The sequence below is a fragment of the Mytilus galloprovincialis genome, chromosome 3 (assembly GCF_965363235.1).
Source record: "Mytilus galloprovincialis chromosome 3, xbMytGall1.hap1.1, whole genome shotgun sequence".
NCBI classification, from domain to species: Eukaryota; Metazoa; Mollusca; class Bivalvia; order Mytilida; family Mytilidae; genus Mytilus; species Mytilus galloprovincialis.
In genome coordinates, this window is record NC_134840.1 from 46,113,199 (window position 1) to 46,129,199 (window position 16,001).

Sequence of the window (16,001 nt, forward strand, 5' to 3'; positions counted from 1 at the left end):
AGGTCATGGTCACATCACATCTGCCCGCTAGACAGGTATACCTTACAATTATTCCATACAACAAATATAGCAGACCTATTGCATATAGTATGAGAAAAACAGACCAAAACACAAAAATTTAACTACAACCACTGAACCATGAAAATGAGGTCAAGGTCAGATGACACCTGCCAGTTGGACATGTACACCTTACAGTCCTTCCATACACCGAATATACTAGCCCTATTGCTTATAGTATCTAAGATATGGACTTGACCACCAAAACTTAACCTTGATCACTGATCCATGAAATGAGGTCGAGGTCAAGTGAAAACTGTCTGACAGACATAAGGACCTTGCAAGGTATGCACATATCAAATATAGTTATCCTATTACTTATAATAAGAGAGAATTCAACATTACAAAAAATCTGAACTTTTTTTTTCAAGTGGTCACTGAACCATGAAAATGAGGTCAAGGACATTGGACATGTGACTGACGGAAACTTCGTAACATGAGACATCTATATACAAAATATGCAGCATCCAGGTCTTCCACCTTCTAAAATATAAAGCTTTTAAGAAGTTAGCTAACACCGCCGCCGTCGGATCACTATCCCTATGTCGAGCTTTCTGCAACAAAAGTTGCAGGCTCGACAAAAAATCAGAAAAAAATTATTACGTTTATTTTTTTGAATGAAAAATCAATTCTAATTAAACACATTCGGATAACAGCCTTGTGTTCACCGATAAAAGTTTTACACATTAGTCATGATACAAATAGTTTCCTATTTACGTATTGGTTATGTTAACAACATAGAAGAAAACAATCGTTATCAAGTGAAACTTGTTTTTAAAGTGTAAGTTGCTTCCAATGCAGACAATAAACATTCAATAAATGCTTTATTTCTGATGTATTTCTAACAGAACAGCAAATGTTATACATAAATGAGGTGTCGTATGATTGCATATGAGACAAGTATTCCATCATGAATGACCAGAATGTTTACAAATCGATTTGGTACCTTCAGTCATGAGTCAAACTCGATTCGTATATTAAGTTAAAAAATCAAATGTGCAACAAAACAAAAAAGAAACCGAATGGCCTGATTGAAGTTATTAGTGTAAAATGTAATGAAAGATATTTACCAAGGAAAACCCCTGATACCTTTCTGGCTTGGGACAGGCACACAAAGAACACGACAAAGCTAAGTATTATTGTGAGCGATCAACAACTCCACACCCTGAACCTGGACTAACCCTAAAAGAATGATTTACACATAATAGAATGAAATGTGTTTGACTTTAAGTACCAAACACAAGTTAAGAAACAAATGCAATGGTAACACATTTTTATGGTTGTCTTTTGAAAAAGTGGTGGTCACTCGAGTGTACTATCATAATTTCTAGACAGATTGTGTGTAGATCAATTTATTTCGGCAACATTTCATATGATATCGAATGCAATATCATAAATTTTGTTGTTCTAAGCCTATTTATAAAGAAGTACGAGTTGTTTTCGTGAAGCATATTCGATATTTGTGTTGTATAACCGCGAAATAATAAACTAAAACAATAAGTATTCATACATGTATTTCACTGTTTAATGTTGCATACGTTTCAAATACATTATTTCAATATAGCTTTTGTTCGGTAAAAATTAAAGCTTAAACACATGACGATCAAGGTCTATTCATCCTATATACGTAGACAAATGAAGCATCTCTTAAAAGTATATATTAGACTTAGGTGTATAATCAATTCAAAGAAGTGATAGATTTGCAAGGAAGTTAATTAGTATTTTTCCTTTCCTGAATCAATTGTCTCAATACTAGTAAGTTCATTTTCGTGTATCTCTACAACAGACATTGACATTTCTGGTTTAGTAATCGTTGATAATCTTGGATTTATTGTTGTTGATAAATTGGGTCTTCTGAAATGTTGTAGCATATTTGATAGTCTGCTAGGTTCTACTAGGGTTGAAATAGTATTTCTTCTCTGTTTAGAAAACATTCCAAAGGAAATAGGATTAAAAATTGTTAAACATGCAGATAAAATACCGTATACAACAATATGATCTTGGAATTTGTTAACTTGATATTTCCGAACTTCAATATATATTTCAATAGTGTTCACATAAGTGCGTGGAACGATATTGAAAATTAACAACGATACTATGGAAATCAAAACTTGACGAATAAGATTGGCAGATGCAGATGGTAATTCGTTACCTATGCCATAATGCATGTTTTGTGGCGGAGTATTAAACTGTACAGACACACGTCTTTGTGGATAGGTTTCATTGTTTGAACGCGATCTAGCGTCATTATATCCAGATTGTGACATATGATGGCTTCTGGTTTTGTTTTTCTTAATGTATATTAAAATCATATAGATAATCAACACTATGTTAAGGATTATCACAACCACCCATGAAGCATCAATGAAAACATGTTTTAAAGTTCTAGTTATGATATACCCAGTTGTACTATGAACTGGATCTAAGAAAAATAGAACAAGTCCATAACATGTAGTTGAAATAATCGTCAAAATGGTCGATACACTCATAAATATATTCGAAAATTTTACTCTTTTCCTTGAATTCTGTATGATGTACATTTTCTTCAAAACTAAAATCCTAGCAATTGCCAATGATAACAGGAACCAAGTGTAAAGTCCACGTAGTAAGAAGTCAAATATACCTGAAAGAAATTCAAATATTTATTAATTTAAACAATACCATACAGAAAATATGGTAGGATGGGATATAAATTCGAATTTTATCGTATCTTCAAAAAATCAGAGATGACTATTTGATTTTCCTTGTAGGGAGGAAGTATTTGAAAATGAATGTTCTGGTCTAGTGATCATTAAGCCGTATTATCAAAAAACGAAAGGAAAACTGCATCCAAAAATATTCTTCCGCCTCCAACCTATTTAAAAAAATAAAATGTTGTTTTGAGTTTAGTCGATAAGAAGCAACCCCAAGTGCCCAAAAGCACAATACGCATTGTCAATAACAACTTAAAAACTATAACTTGTTACATCCAGTTGAAAGTAATGTGTTATTGTTCTTTTGTTATGAATGTTTCACGATAAACCAGGCAAAACAATTTTATGAAAAGTCGAATGAAACTAGTTATAACTATAGTAAGAATATCTCATAATCTTAAACTTCACCTTTTTACCTTAAATGTCAAAAGAACTCATCAACAGATATGATTGTTTAAAAGGCCATACACAAAGGTTCTAAACGCCTCAATCAAATATTACGAATAACTAGCTGAGGACTATTCCTCATGTGTTGACTTAACTGTTGAATACCTAAACTTTTTTTTATTCTCTTTTTCATAATTTTAAACCGAAATGTTTAACAAAATTACATTATTTTTTTCACAAAGATCAATTGTTTCACCAAATAACGTTTATACCTTCCGAAGTTTTGTTTTAACTCAAATTCCATAGTCCGATGAGTGAATGCGATAATGATACATAATAACAATTATCAAGTACGTAAACATGTTTGTTTCATCTTATAATACTTGCTTTGACTTTTCATAAATGTATTTACGTATGTTTACAAGCAAAATGATACCTACCAAATAAGTAGAGAGGAGTAATGTCGAATTCAGCTTCGCCTAGAGAATATTTACACGAAGACTTCACAATTATAACAGCAGTATGGATTATTTTTACAAACGTGGCAGCAACCATGGCCCTGTCAACTGATTTTCTTTTATCGTCTATCTTAATGGTTATGTATGCAAACAAGCTATTTAAACCCAAACCAGCTATATTACAGAAAACTGAAGTCCAAAACACTATAGGGTTGTTATATGTTGACGACAGAATAATGTAGGCATCCATTTCGAAAAGCAAATCTGTATGAAAATGGTTGGATTGTCATCTTGAATTGTTTTTAAGGGAACATGTTAAAGGTGTTAATATAACCTTTCTTGGCTAACTATTAAATCAAACAAAAGGGCAAATGCCAATCTAGAGAAAATGTATTTGACGAAAAAACATAATAATAAAAGAATGTTGACTTCACGAGGACACTGCATGTTATAAAATATAAATGAAAAAATCAATTGTCTTTAACTCCACACCAAGTCCATTTCAGAAGACGCCTTAGCGTGTTTATTAAACATTATTCTGTTATCATATCTCTGGTCTAACAGAGACAGGTTGATTTAATATCCATTGTAACATAAACAGCGTGAATTGCGGTGTTTGTCATATCCTCGATTTAATGCAACCTGACCCTTAACCCTTTGATCACATTGCGGATTTATCAAACGATATACATAACACAACATAAATAGTTACACGAACCCCAGCAAACAAAAACTGTGATAATCGCAGGCGCCTTTGAAAAGTAGATTCTGCTCCTCATATGGCACGCCACTTTGTTCATTTAAGTACAATATCGATGTATAATTCGATGATATTACTTACAATGAAAAGAAAATGAGATTACGGTTTAATCCGATGATATTACTTACCATGAAAAGAAAATGAGATTACGGTTTAATTCGATGATATTACTTACAATGAAAAGAAAATGAGATTACGGTTTAATTCCATGATATAACTTACGATGAAAAGATGCTTAACTAACTCTTCATGGAGTCCATCTAATTTTTGGAGGATAATTTCAACTTCACCACTTTGAACTCTTGGTTCAATGGCTTCCTTGTAAGCACCAATCTGTTATCAATGCAATCATGATAGGAAATACAAGCTATTGAGTATCGTATCAACTGGGAAATAAATTCTTCATACTCAGGTGCTGAAATTGCTTCATATAAATGAGAGGTTTATAGTTCTGAAGCTGTAAGTATCTCTTTTCATCGATATGAAATAGACTCCTTAATTTCAAGCTAGATTAGAAAGATGCGTTCAACATAGTCACCTATCTCTGTTATTTTGTAAGAGAACAACATCTTTATAGGGGAACGTGTAATCAAGAGATAATACTAGATTCTGTTAATTCATCTTAAGATGTTTCTGTAGGAATTTGATCATTATATGAATAAAGTAAAAATTCGGAAAGAAGAAGAAGAGCACAAGTGATTCCAATAGGACTGCAGATTGCTTGTTGAAAACACGTTGTTCAAACGTAGCTAAAAGTTATAAAACTAATTAAAATATAAGATTTTATAGATTTGATAAATTAACATTTGCTTAATAGATCTCGTTTTTGTCATTACATATTACTTCATTCATACGTTCAAACACCATCACCGGTACATTGAGGGCGTGAAATCCCATTAGCATAGAGATTTATACAAGAGACGCCAAACTTCCAAATTAAATATTTGTAATAATTAAATAAGGTTTTAAGTTATTTATGGTTACGAAAATCCGACTTGATAACAAACTGCTGTACAAAAATTACGCTTACTGAAATCAAATAATTATTACAGACCTAGTGGAGGTGATGGGAGCCCAGGTATGGGAGATAAACACTAGATAGCCGGAAGATATTAGATGGACATTCAAAATCATAATTAACGCAACGCAATGGTAAAAAGATAAACAGACAAACAACAGCCTACAAAACACAACAATGAAAAGAAAAGACGACTACGCAGCAATCCCCCCACCAGAATGGTCATCTTGTGTGCTTCAGAAGGGTTATAGGAAGCAGATTCACTTGTGACAACCGCCTTGTTGTTCATGTAAATACAAATTCTTATTCGAGGATGTCATATTAGAGTAAAAGGGGATAGAATTATGGTCACTACACCTTTGTAAAAGTAAAATCACAAAAATACTAAACACCGAGGAAAATTCGAAACGGAAAGGCCTTAACCAAATGGTAAAATCAAAAACTCAAACAAACCAAACGAATGGACAACAACTGTCCTATTCCTGATTTGGTTTAGGTATTTTCTTCTTTGAATGAATTCAGCGTTTTATAGCAAGCTTTACTTAAAACTTGCATGACAGACGCATAAATAGAGTGGTTGTCATTTCTGTCCGGCTATTATACCGGAATTGCCTCTTATTCATTGTTTTTCAATCACCTGGTTTTCTCGTTTAAAATGTTCTTCTTTTTCTATGAGCCTTGTATAAATAATGACACAATATTAGTTTTGCTCATGATTATTGGTAGTACCGTTATCTATGGTTGCCTACATGCAATCATTGGTCCCTGGTGGAAAGTTATTACATTGGCATTGATACCACATCTCCTTTACTGGGATATAAATATTGTCGAGGATCGAATTGTCTATCTGCTTTCTTTTGTACTTTTCTTTTAAATAAACTTAATTTCAGTTATACCATAGAACAAGAAAACGAAAGTAGAATTACTTTTGGTTATTTAATAAACAATGTCTACTTCAAACAACACAATCTTTATAATAAACGTAACTCCAAATTTAAAAGACTCAAATAGAAATAATCAATATTGAAAGTGTTATAATGTTTCAGCACTTCGTGTGTATTTTAGAGTAAACGTCACCTACGATTATTGTCGATGGTCATATGACACGCTATGAATATAGATACGCGGACAATCATGTGTAATTGTATATAGACGCTTTTTCACGTCTTGTATTAAATTCATGTCATAAATGAAGAAAACAGGCTAATAACCGATTAACCTGTATCAAAATGAATTTTTTAGGAGGGCAAATTAATCAAATGTTTTTCCCATAGCTCCTATGGTTCACCTTTGAATGTCAGAACTCAACATTACCATTAAAAACGATGAAAAAGTCTTGAGATATAAAAGTTACATTTAATTATCATTTTCTATATTGAAATTTTTTATTTTTCTTCGCGTTGTTATTATAGGGTCATGGCATAATTAGAATTTTCAGTCTTGCATATAGATGATAACACCCGGGGTGCTTTCACTGTGACATATGTTAGCTGGTATAATGTGTCTTTTTTTCAAAACCACGGTTAATAAATACGTCGCGTCACAGAAATGGTCTAAGCGTCTTAAATATAATATATGACACCGATAAAGTTTATTTTTATAATAATGTCTTAAAATAGTTAAATATATTTAGTACCTTATTAAAACAAGAAGATGCGGTACCATGTCCAAGAGACAATTCCAAAAGTTCTATATGTCCTTATTGTTTACAAAATTTAATGAAATTCTATTTTGTTGTTTCAGAAGAATTGCAATGACAAGCTGTTGCAGTAGTAAATTCATTTGATAAAAGTGGGTTATCACACCTAAAATTTCCTATCATTTCAACTGAATTCAATTTTTTTTCAAGAAAATAATACCACCAAGTACCTATTTGACAAAAATAAATTCCTTGGAATGCAGAAATTTTAAAAGTTTTATTGTTTATTTTATTATGATATTATGCATGCTCATTTTGATTTTTTGACAAGGTGAGCATGAAAGAAAATATTTCTGGAAAAGTTTGCTATGAATTCTAACCAAATTGAAATTGTAAAAAAATGCATTTCTGTTTAACCTATTAGAAAATGAAAACAACCCTCATGTGAATTTTACTCAAATAAACAATTAAATTTCACACATGTATGCATCTATTTTATAAAAATCGCTCATAAAGTAACTTGGTAATTTTTTTGGAAAAATATTAATATTAGCTGAAATGATATAACATTATTTTAATGGGGACTCAATGTTGTCCTATGACTGTATATTTAGGCCACAATTCTAAGTTCAAATTGACTTAACTCCAAAAGTCCTAACTTCCGGTCAATATCCACATCTAAATAGCATGTCTTTATTAATAACAGTTACATGAAAATCTATTGTGGGATGTTAGAGTAGTTGCGTGTTCAAGAACATGTCTGATGAAAGGACAGACAGATAGACGATTAAAAAAAATTAATACACCATGAAACCTTGGTATACCTAGATCTTGGTAATACAAATTTTTGGAAGCGTAAATAAACACATCATAGATACCAGGATTAAATTTTGTATTTAAGCCAGACTCGCGTTTCGTCTACAACAGACTCATCAGGGACGCTCGAATCCCCCAAAAAAATAAGGAGGTCAAAAAAAGTACGAAGCTGAAGAGCATTGAGGACCAAAATTCTTCAAAGTTTTGCGAATTACAGCTTAGGTAATCTTTTCCTGAGGTAGAAAATCCTTAGTCTTTCAAAAATTCAAAAGTTTTGTAAACAGTTAATTTATAAATATGACCATGTCAATGATAATTCATATCAGCACAGAAATACATAGAAATATTCAAAACGAATTATCCGATATCCTGAGGATAAAAAGAAAGAGAATAAAAGAAAAAAACGGAATACAAAACTCTACCCATAAACACCTCCTTATAACAAAGGGGTTTAAATCAAGGAATCTTGAAGAGGAAACCAGATCTATCTCACTCTTTGGTTGCTTATTCGTTACTGGTACCCCTTGAACTATTTTTGAATATTTTACAGTTTACCTTATTTTCTTTTAGATAACAACATTACAAACGATGAATGTTTCAGATATAAATGTTTTGCTTCATTATCATTTTCTGTATTGAGATCATTTTATTTTTCTTCGCGTTGTTATTATTGGGATTAGATTAAACTCTGGGTCAGTATAGAATATAAGTAATTAAACCCGCTTTCACTGTGACATATATGCAGGTATAATGTGTCTCATATTCAAAACCACGGTAAATATATACGTCGCGTCACAGAAATGGTCTAAGCGTCTAAAATATCAAATATGACCCCGATACAGTTCATTTTTATAATGATGTCTTCAAATGGTTAAATATGTTTAGTACCTTATTAAAATAAGAAGATGCGGTACCATGTCCAAGAGACAATTATCCAAAAGTGTCCAAATGAAGCAATCAGATATAGGTCACCGTACAGCCATCAACGATGAACAGAAAATCACATTTTGCAGTCGATTTCCCAATTTCATATATGTCCTTATTGTTTACAAATTTAATGATATTATTTTGTGTTGTTTCAGAAGAATTGCAGTGACAAACTGTTGCAGTAGTACAGTCATTGGACAAAAATGAGTTTCCACTCCTAAAATATCCTATCATTTCAACTGACTTCAATATTTTTCAAAAATATATATTACTAAGAAACTTTGTTACCAATTTGCGTAAACTAAATACTGCGAGATGCAAAAATGTTTCAAGTTGTATGGTTTATTCAGTAATGATATTATTCATGCTCATTTTGATTTTCGGACAAGGTGACTATGAAAGAAAATATTTCTGGAAAAGTTTGCTATGTATTCCAACCAAATTATAATTGTAAAACATTGCCGATGTGTTTAACACATTAAAAAATGAAAACAACACTCGCGGAAATTTTAGCCAAAAACAAAACAATTAAACACACATTTATACATCTTATGGTATCTATTTCTTAAAAATCGCTAATAAAGTAACTTGGTAATTGTTTTTTTAATTATCAATATTAGCTGAGATGATATAACATATTTTTTTAATGGGGACTCTATTTTGTCTTATGACTGTATATTTAGACAAAAAGAACACATTGGCTTTACTCCAATAGTTTTAACTTCCGGTCGATATCCACATTTGTGACCTACCGAATTAGACTATTTACCGGATTTTTTTTATCTCATAAGCAATACGAAGGGTGCCACATGTGGAGCAGAATCTGCTTACCCTTTCGGAGCACCTGAGATCACTCCTAGTTTTTGGTGGGGTTCATGTTGTTTATTCTTTAGTTTCTATGTTGTGCCATGTGTACTGTTGTTTGTCTGTTTGTCCTTTTCATTTTTAGCCATGGCGTTGTCAGTTTATTTTCGATTTATGAAATTGACTGTCCCTCTGGTATCTTACGTCCCTCTTCTTAATAGCATGTCTTTATTATTAACACAGTTTTATGAAAATCTATTGTGTGATTGTAGAGTAGTTGCGTTTACAAGATCATGTCTGATGAACGGACAGACAGACAGACGATAAAAAAATCATTACATCCTGAAACCTGGTTATAACTAAATCTTGGTATTAAAATTATTTAGATGGAAAAACATAAAATTATTTAAAACTAGTTATCAGATACACTGCGGATAAAAACAAGGAGAAAAAAGAGAAGATTATATACAAAAAAACTACCAACAAATTCCTCCTTATAATAAAGGGGTTGAGATCAAGGGATCTAGAAGGGAGAAACCATGTCCATCTTACTCTTCGGGTTTCTTAATTGTTACTAGTTCCCATTGAATTATTTTCAAATATTTTACAATTCACTATATTTTCTGTCGGATTACAGCATTACAAACGATGAAAGTTTCTGAAATTATGTTTTGTTTAATTATCATTTGCTTCATTGATATTATTTCTACTTCTCTTTGAAAGTGTCTGATAAAATATCGTATATGACTCCGATAAAGTTCATTTTTTATAATAATGTCTTAAAATAGTTTAACATATTTAGTACTTTATTAAAATAAGGAGATGCGGCTCTATTTCCTGTGGTACAACTATCTACAAGTGTCCAAATTACATTATTATATATAGGCCACCGTCCGGCCACCAACAATGAACAGAAAATCCTGTAGATTTCACAATTACATATATGTCTTCTTTATCTGCCCAAAAAAATCTGTTAATATTATTTCAGAATAGTTGCAACGACAAGCTGTTGCAGGAGTATAATTAGGCTTCAAATTGGCTTAACTCCTAGAGTCATCATTTCCGGTCGATATCTACATCTACAAAGTATGTCCATATTATTCACACATTTTATGAAAATCTATTGTGTTATGTTAGAGGAGTTATACCCTACAGTTCCGTCGAGGTAAAACTAGACCTTGGTAATAACATTATTTGAAAGAGGGGCGAAAGATAAAATATTTAAAATGAGTAACCAGATATACCATGGATAAAAAGATGGTGCATAAAGAGAATTAAAATTAAGTCAAAAGAAAAGACGGTATACAAAACACTACCCACAAATATCTACTTATAACAATTGGGTTGAAATCAAGGAATCAGGAACGGGAAAACCAGATCCATTCACTCTTTGGGATGTTTATTCGATGCACAAATCTAGTGATCAATCGAATTTGACCGGAAGTTAATACACCGTGTTTATCTTTGAAACATATTCTTTATTAAGGTCAATCATTATGGTTGGGTGAGTGTTTACGGACGTCAGATGAGTGTGTTGACCTTCAGAGAATATGTTTTTATAATCCAAACTGTATTTGTTCCATATGTAAAATTCGCAATACCATCATGTTTTCTTCCTGCATGACATACCCGAAAACGACATAACAGCTGTTAAATCATCAAAAAATCACATGTGACACTAGCGAACCAGAAACAAATGTGGAGTTTGATTTGCTATATCTTTGGTTTTCTTTGTCGTTATTTGTGCAACATTTGTCTTTTTCTGAAGCCAATGATAGTTTTGTCATTTTTATTTATTTACAGTTTGTTTTGCCCTTTGTTTTCCTTCTGACGTTTTAAAAACTAATAAAGAGCTATGACATCGCCGTATATATAACATTTTCCAATAGGTAGATTATCACATAATGCACCTTATGTGTGAATAACTTTTACCAATGAACTGTTTAATCACAATATTTAAGAGTCAACATGTTTTGTAGTTTTGTATACATATATGGTCATTAACGAGTATCAGCAGTGAACAGTTTTAATAATAATAAAACAAATAAATCCTTTATCAAAGTACAGAAATAAAGCATATATGTTTCTTTATAAGATGTCATTAGTTATCAAAGGTACCAGACTAATAATTTTGATACGCCAGACGCGCATTTCGTCTAAATAAAAGAGGGGCGAAAGGTACCAGAATGACAGTAAAATTAATAGATCGAAACTAAACTGAAAACACCAAGGCTAAAATAGAAAAAGACAAACTGACAAATAATAGTACACAACATATAAAACTAAAGTATAAGCAACACAAACCCCACTAAAAACTTGGGGTGATCTCAGGTGTCCCGGAAGGGTTAGCAAATTCTGCTTCTCATGTGGCACCCGTCTTGAGACACAACATAGAAAAGAAAAGACTCAGCAACACGAACCCCACCATAAGACTCACCAGTGACGATCAGATCAAAATAGTTAGAAAGCCAAAACAAGGGACGAAAGATACCAGAGGGACAGTCAAACACATAAATCGAAAATAAACTGACAACACAATGGCTAAAAATGAAAAAGACAAACAGACAAACAATAGAACACATGACACAACATAGAAAACTAAAGAATAAGCAACACGAACCCCACCAAAAACTAGGGGTGATCTCATTATAAAGTATAAGAGCATTGATAAAAAGTTGTGCCAAATACGGCTAAGGTAATCTAAGGCTCGGATAAGAACATTCTTAGTATTTCGAATATTTCATACTTTTGGTAACAGTTAAGTTATAAAAATATACTATTGATACGCAAGACACGTGTTTCGTCTACACAAGACTCATCATTTACACTCAGATCGAAATAGTTAGAAAGCCGAACATGTCTTGAATTTAAGATCAATTACCTCTTAAAATGTTTACGAATGTCATTATGAATTTGTTGACTTTTACAGAATATATTTATAATAGCACATAACGCAATTCTTCCATTCTGTTTTCTTCCTATATAAAATTTCCCCCAACCCGACATAACAGCTGGTTTAGATTTTCATCAACTCACAAGTGACGCTGGTGCAAGATTGGAACAGAAATTGTGGTGGAGTTTGTATGTTATATTGTGTGCACTATTTTGTCTTTATCTAAAGGAAATGATGTTTCTGTCTTTATTTTTATTTATAGTTTTTTTAATAAGCCTCTTGGTTTTTTTTTTTTTTTACTTTTTAAAAACATACACAACTAGAGCAAAGGGTCGCTATATATCAAATTTTGTCAATAGGTAGTTAATCATATAATACACCGTATATATGATTAAGATTTACCCATGAACTGTTTACTTACAACATTTACTCGAGCAATACTGAAGAGACATTGATTATCGAAATGCACATCTAAAAGTAGACCCGTTTATGTTATTACTTCCATTGGGACGAGGCTACTGTTGATAGTCTGATAGTCTCCGAGGATATCACCAGCCCGGTAACCAATACTTCGGTACTGGCATAAAAATACGGAGTGTTATTGAAATTCGCTGCTTCAAAATTCTTATAAATTTAGGAATGTATCTCCCTCCTCATGCAAAGCTTTTATTCCTTGCCCGGCTTTACCTAATCGTGTTGTCTTTTTTGGGGGGTAAATAGCTTTTCCTCTTTTCAATAAGATTTGAATTTTGAAATAGTTTGGCTTCGAATACCACTGAAGAGACATTGATTGTCGAAATGCGCATCTGTTGCAGAATCATTGGCACCGTTTATATGTTATTAAGAGTAAAATTATCAACATGTATTGTAATTATGTATATTGTATATTGTAAATTCACGGGGAGTTTAAGCTGTGATCAGTTTAAACCAAAATACCTCATTCCTTTTTTTTTTTATTAAAATGAGGAAATTTAATATATCTGTTACTGTATGAGATATTGATTAACGACTATCCCCAGTGTAAAATTGTCTAAATGTATAAGACAACAATAACTTCTTAATAACTTCTGCAAATTACTTGCATAGAACATTGATTTCAAATTGTGGTAATTTAAAAAACATAAGTAATAAGTAATGATATATTGGTTTCATGTATTTAGCCCTATATATATATATATATATTGGTTATACAAGGCTAATACAATATTGGTTATACAAGGCTAATACAATATTTCATACATTTCGGGAGTTCATTCAAACAAATTTATAATAGTTTTTAGCAAATTTATTGGAAAATGTTTTTGCTTTCTACGGCAGTACGCATGTCAATTGTATGACTTTGTACACTTTGTACATGCATTTCCCCTAGTTTTATAGCTAGCTAAACCTCCAATTTATATGACAGTTCTTTATAAAACTTTCCGCTAAATTAATGATAAATCGGATTATCAATTAAAACAGACACTGCAAGTAAATGTGACAAGAGATAGGATAAGCAACCAAACAACCCGACCAAAGCACAGCAAACAGCCCAAAGACAACAATGAGTCTTCAACACAGCAAGAAAATACCACAACATGACCCGGGTGTCAGCTGGCCCCTTTACAGAAATACGCAATAGTAAAATTGAACACCATACTAAATATCGAAACATATAACTAAACTAAAAAAAATGAAAACATGCAAGACTAACAGAGGTCGGAGACTTCCGTCTTGGACAAATGTTGCCGGATTTAACACGTTATGTTAGATCTCAGCCTTTCCGCTATACATCTAGTCAATGTAGAATAAATAAACACACATCAATACGCACAGTAAAACTCGGTTAAACAGAAGTCCGAGTCCGATATCAGAATAGGTTAAAGAAGAAACTAATCAAATACAATGATACAAACATTAATGAAGGACTACTAGCAGTTACTGACATAACAGCCTAAGACCTCAATAAAAGTGATTCAAAGATTATGTCTTCATCATATGAAAATCACGTTCAACCCCTCATGTTAAGGATTTAGCGTCATATAGTTAAAAAACATAAATCATAAACATACAATACAGCTGACTGAACAATTCAAAATCTGCATGCATTGATCAAGGTAAAAGTACCCGACAATGAGTGCAATCTTTCGAGCAACACACGAGAAGAAAAGATAATTATTACCTACCATCAGAGACACTCATCCTCTGGTGTTAGTTGGGCTTCTGTTTTCTATATAGTATTTTGAAGGGTCTTTGAAGACTGTTGCTTATGATTTCGTCTTTTTACGTTTTTGTTATGTATTTTTTTTTTTTTTTTTGATTTATGAATTTTGATTTTCCAGTTGGAAACTTCCTCTCCATTTCTGGAACACAGTATCAAGTTGGGTATCTGTTTTCCGTGTATACACAGGTGCTGCTGAGGTTTACTGCGCAGAAATAGTAAGGGAAACATAAGAAAATTCAAATTTTAGTTAAGTTCTCATTGTAAATTTTATATATAACTTCTGGATAATACAATCAAGGATTCTATCAATAACTGTCGTTTTCGAAAGGTGTAAAGGATTACAAATCGACTGTATAACATTTTCACAATACATGTCTCTTCAGTGATGCTCGAGGCTAAAATATTTGAAAATTAAAGAGCTGATAAAACCAAGTGTAACTTACAATAAAAATAAATTACTTCGTATTTTTCAATTGAAAAAGATTTCATAATGGGTTTTCAAATGTACTTTCTATTAAAAAATTTCATTCATGGCTAATCTAAAGAATCATGCGTCATATTTTTTTAATCTTTTAATCTTGTTCTTTATTCTCATTTTTATTGATTGAAATATATTTTCAATGAATTTATCTAGTCCACATGCATTATTCATGTTTAAACTAGATTCAGATATTTTTACTATTAACAAATCAAATAGTTTATTCCGTCATTAGATTTTTTATATCATATGTATAAACCCACCATAAGTATAACGCTGTTCAATACTTTTAGACGTAAAGAAGAACAGACTGGTATTTAAATGTCGTACATTAACCTAAACACTTATGTTTTCAAATTTTGTTACTCATCGAGGCGACCTATTTCGTAATATACGTCACTGTCGTGTTAAATGATTCATTTGAGAAAGATGTTACATAAAAAGTGCATGACCAAAAGGGAAATGCTGAAGGGTACTTCAAGGTCAACTTATAGGCAATTGGTAATGGCATTGGTTTTATTAAGAATAGTATGAGTTGAAATCCTTTCATTAAAACGAAACTGTTTTCATTTTGTCGAAGTCTATGTTAAACAATTGAAAAATAAATAAAAGAAGACAAAAATACTATGATTGATTGAACTAAATTTGTGGATGCGTTAACAAGGAAAAGAATTATAATCTTTTTCAAAGACCTTTTGATAGACACTTGTACGACAATCATTTCATCACTGTTGTCTCTGATAAAGTTTGAAAGGATTTTCTGGTATTTGTGTGAATCAATCCAAGAAAGAATAACCTTTTTAATGAAGGAACTGGATATTTAAACTTCAAGTAGAAACTTGACCAGGGTATCACCAGTCCACTAGCC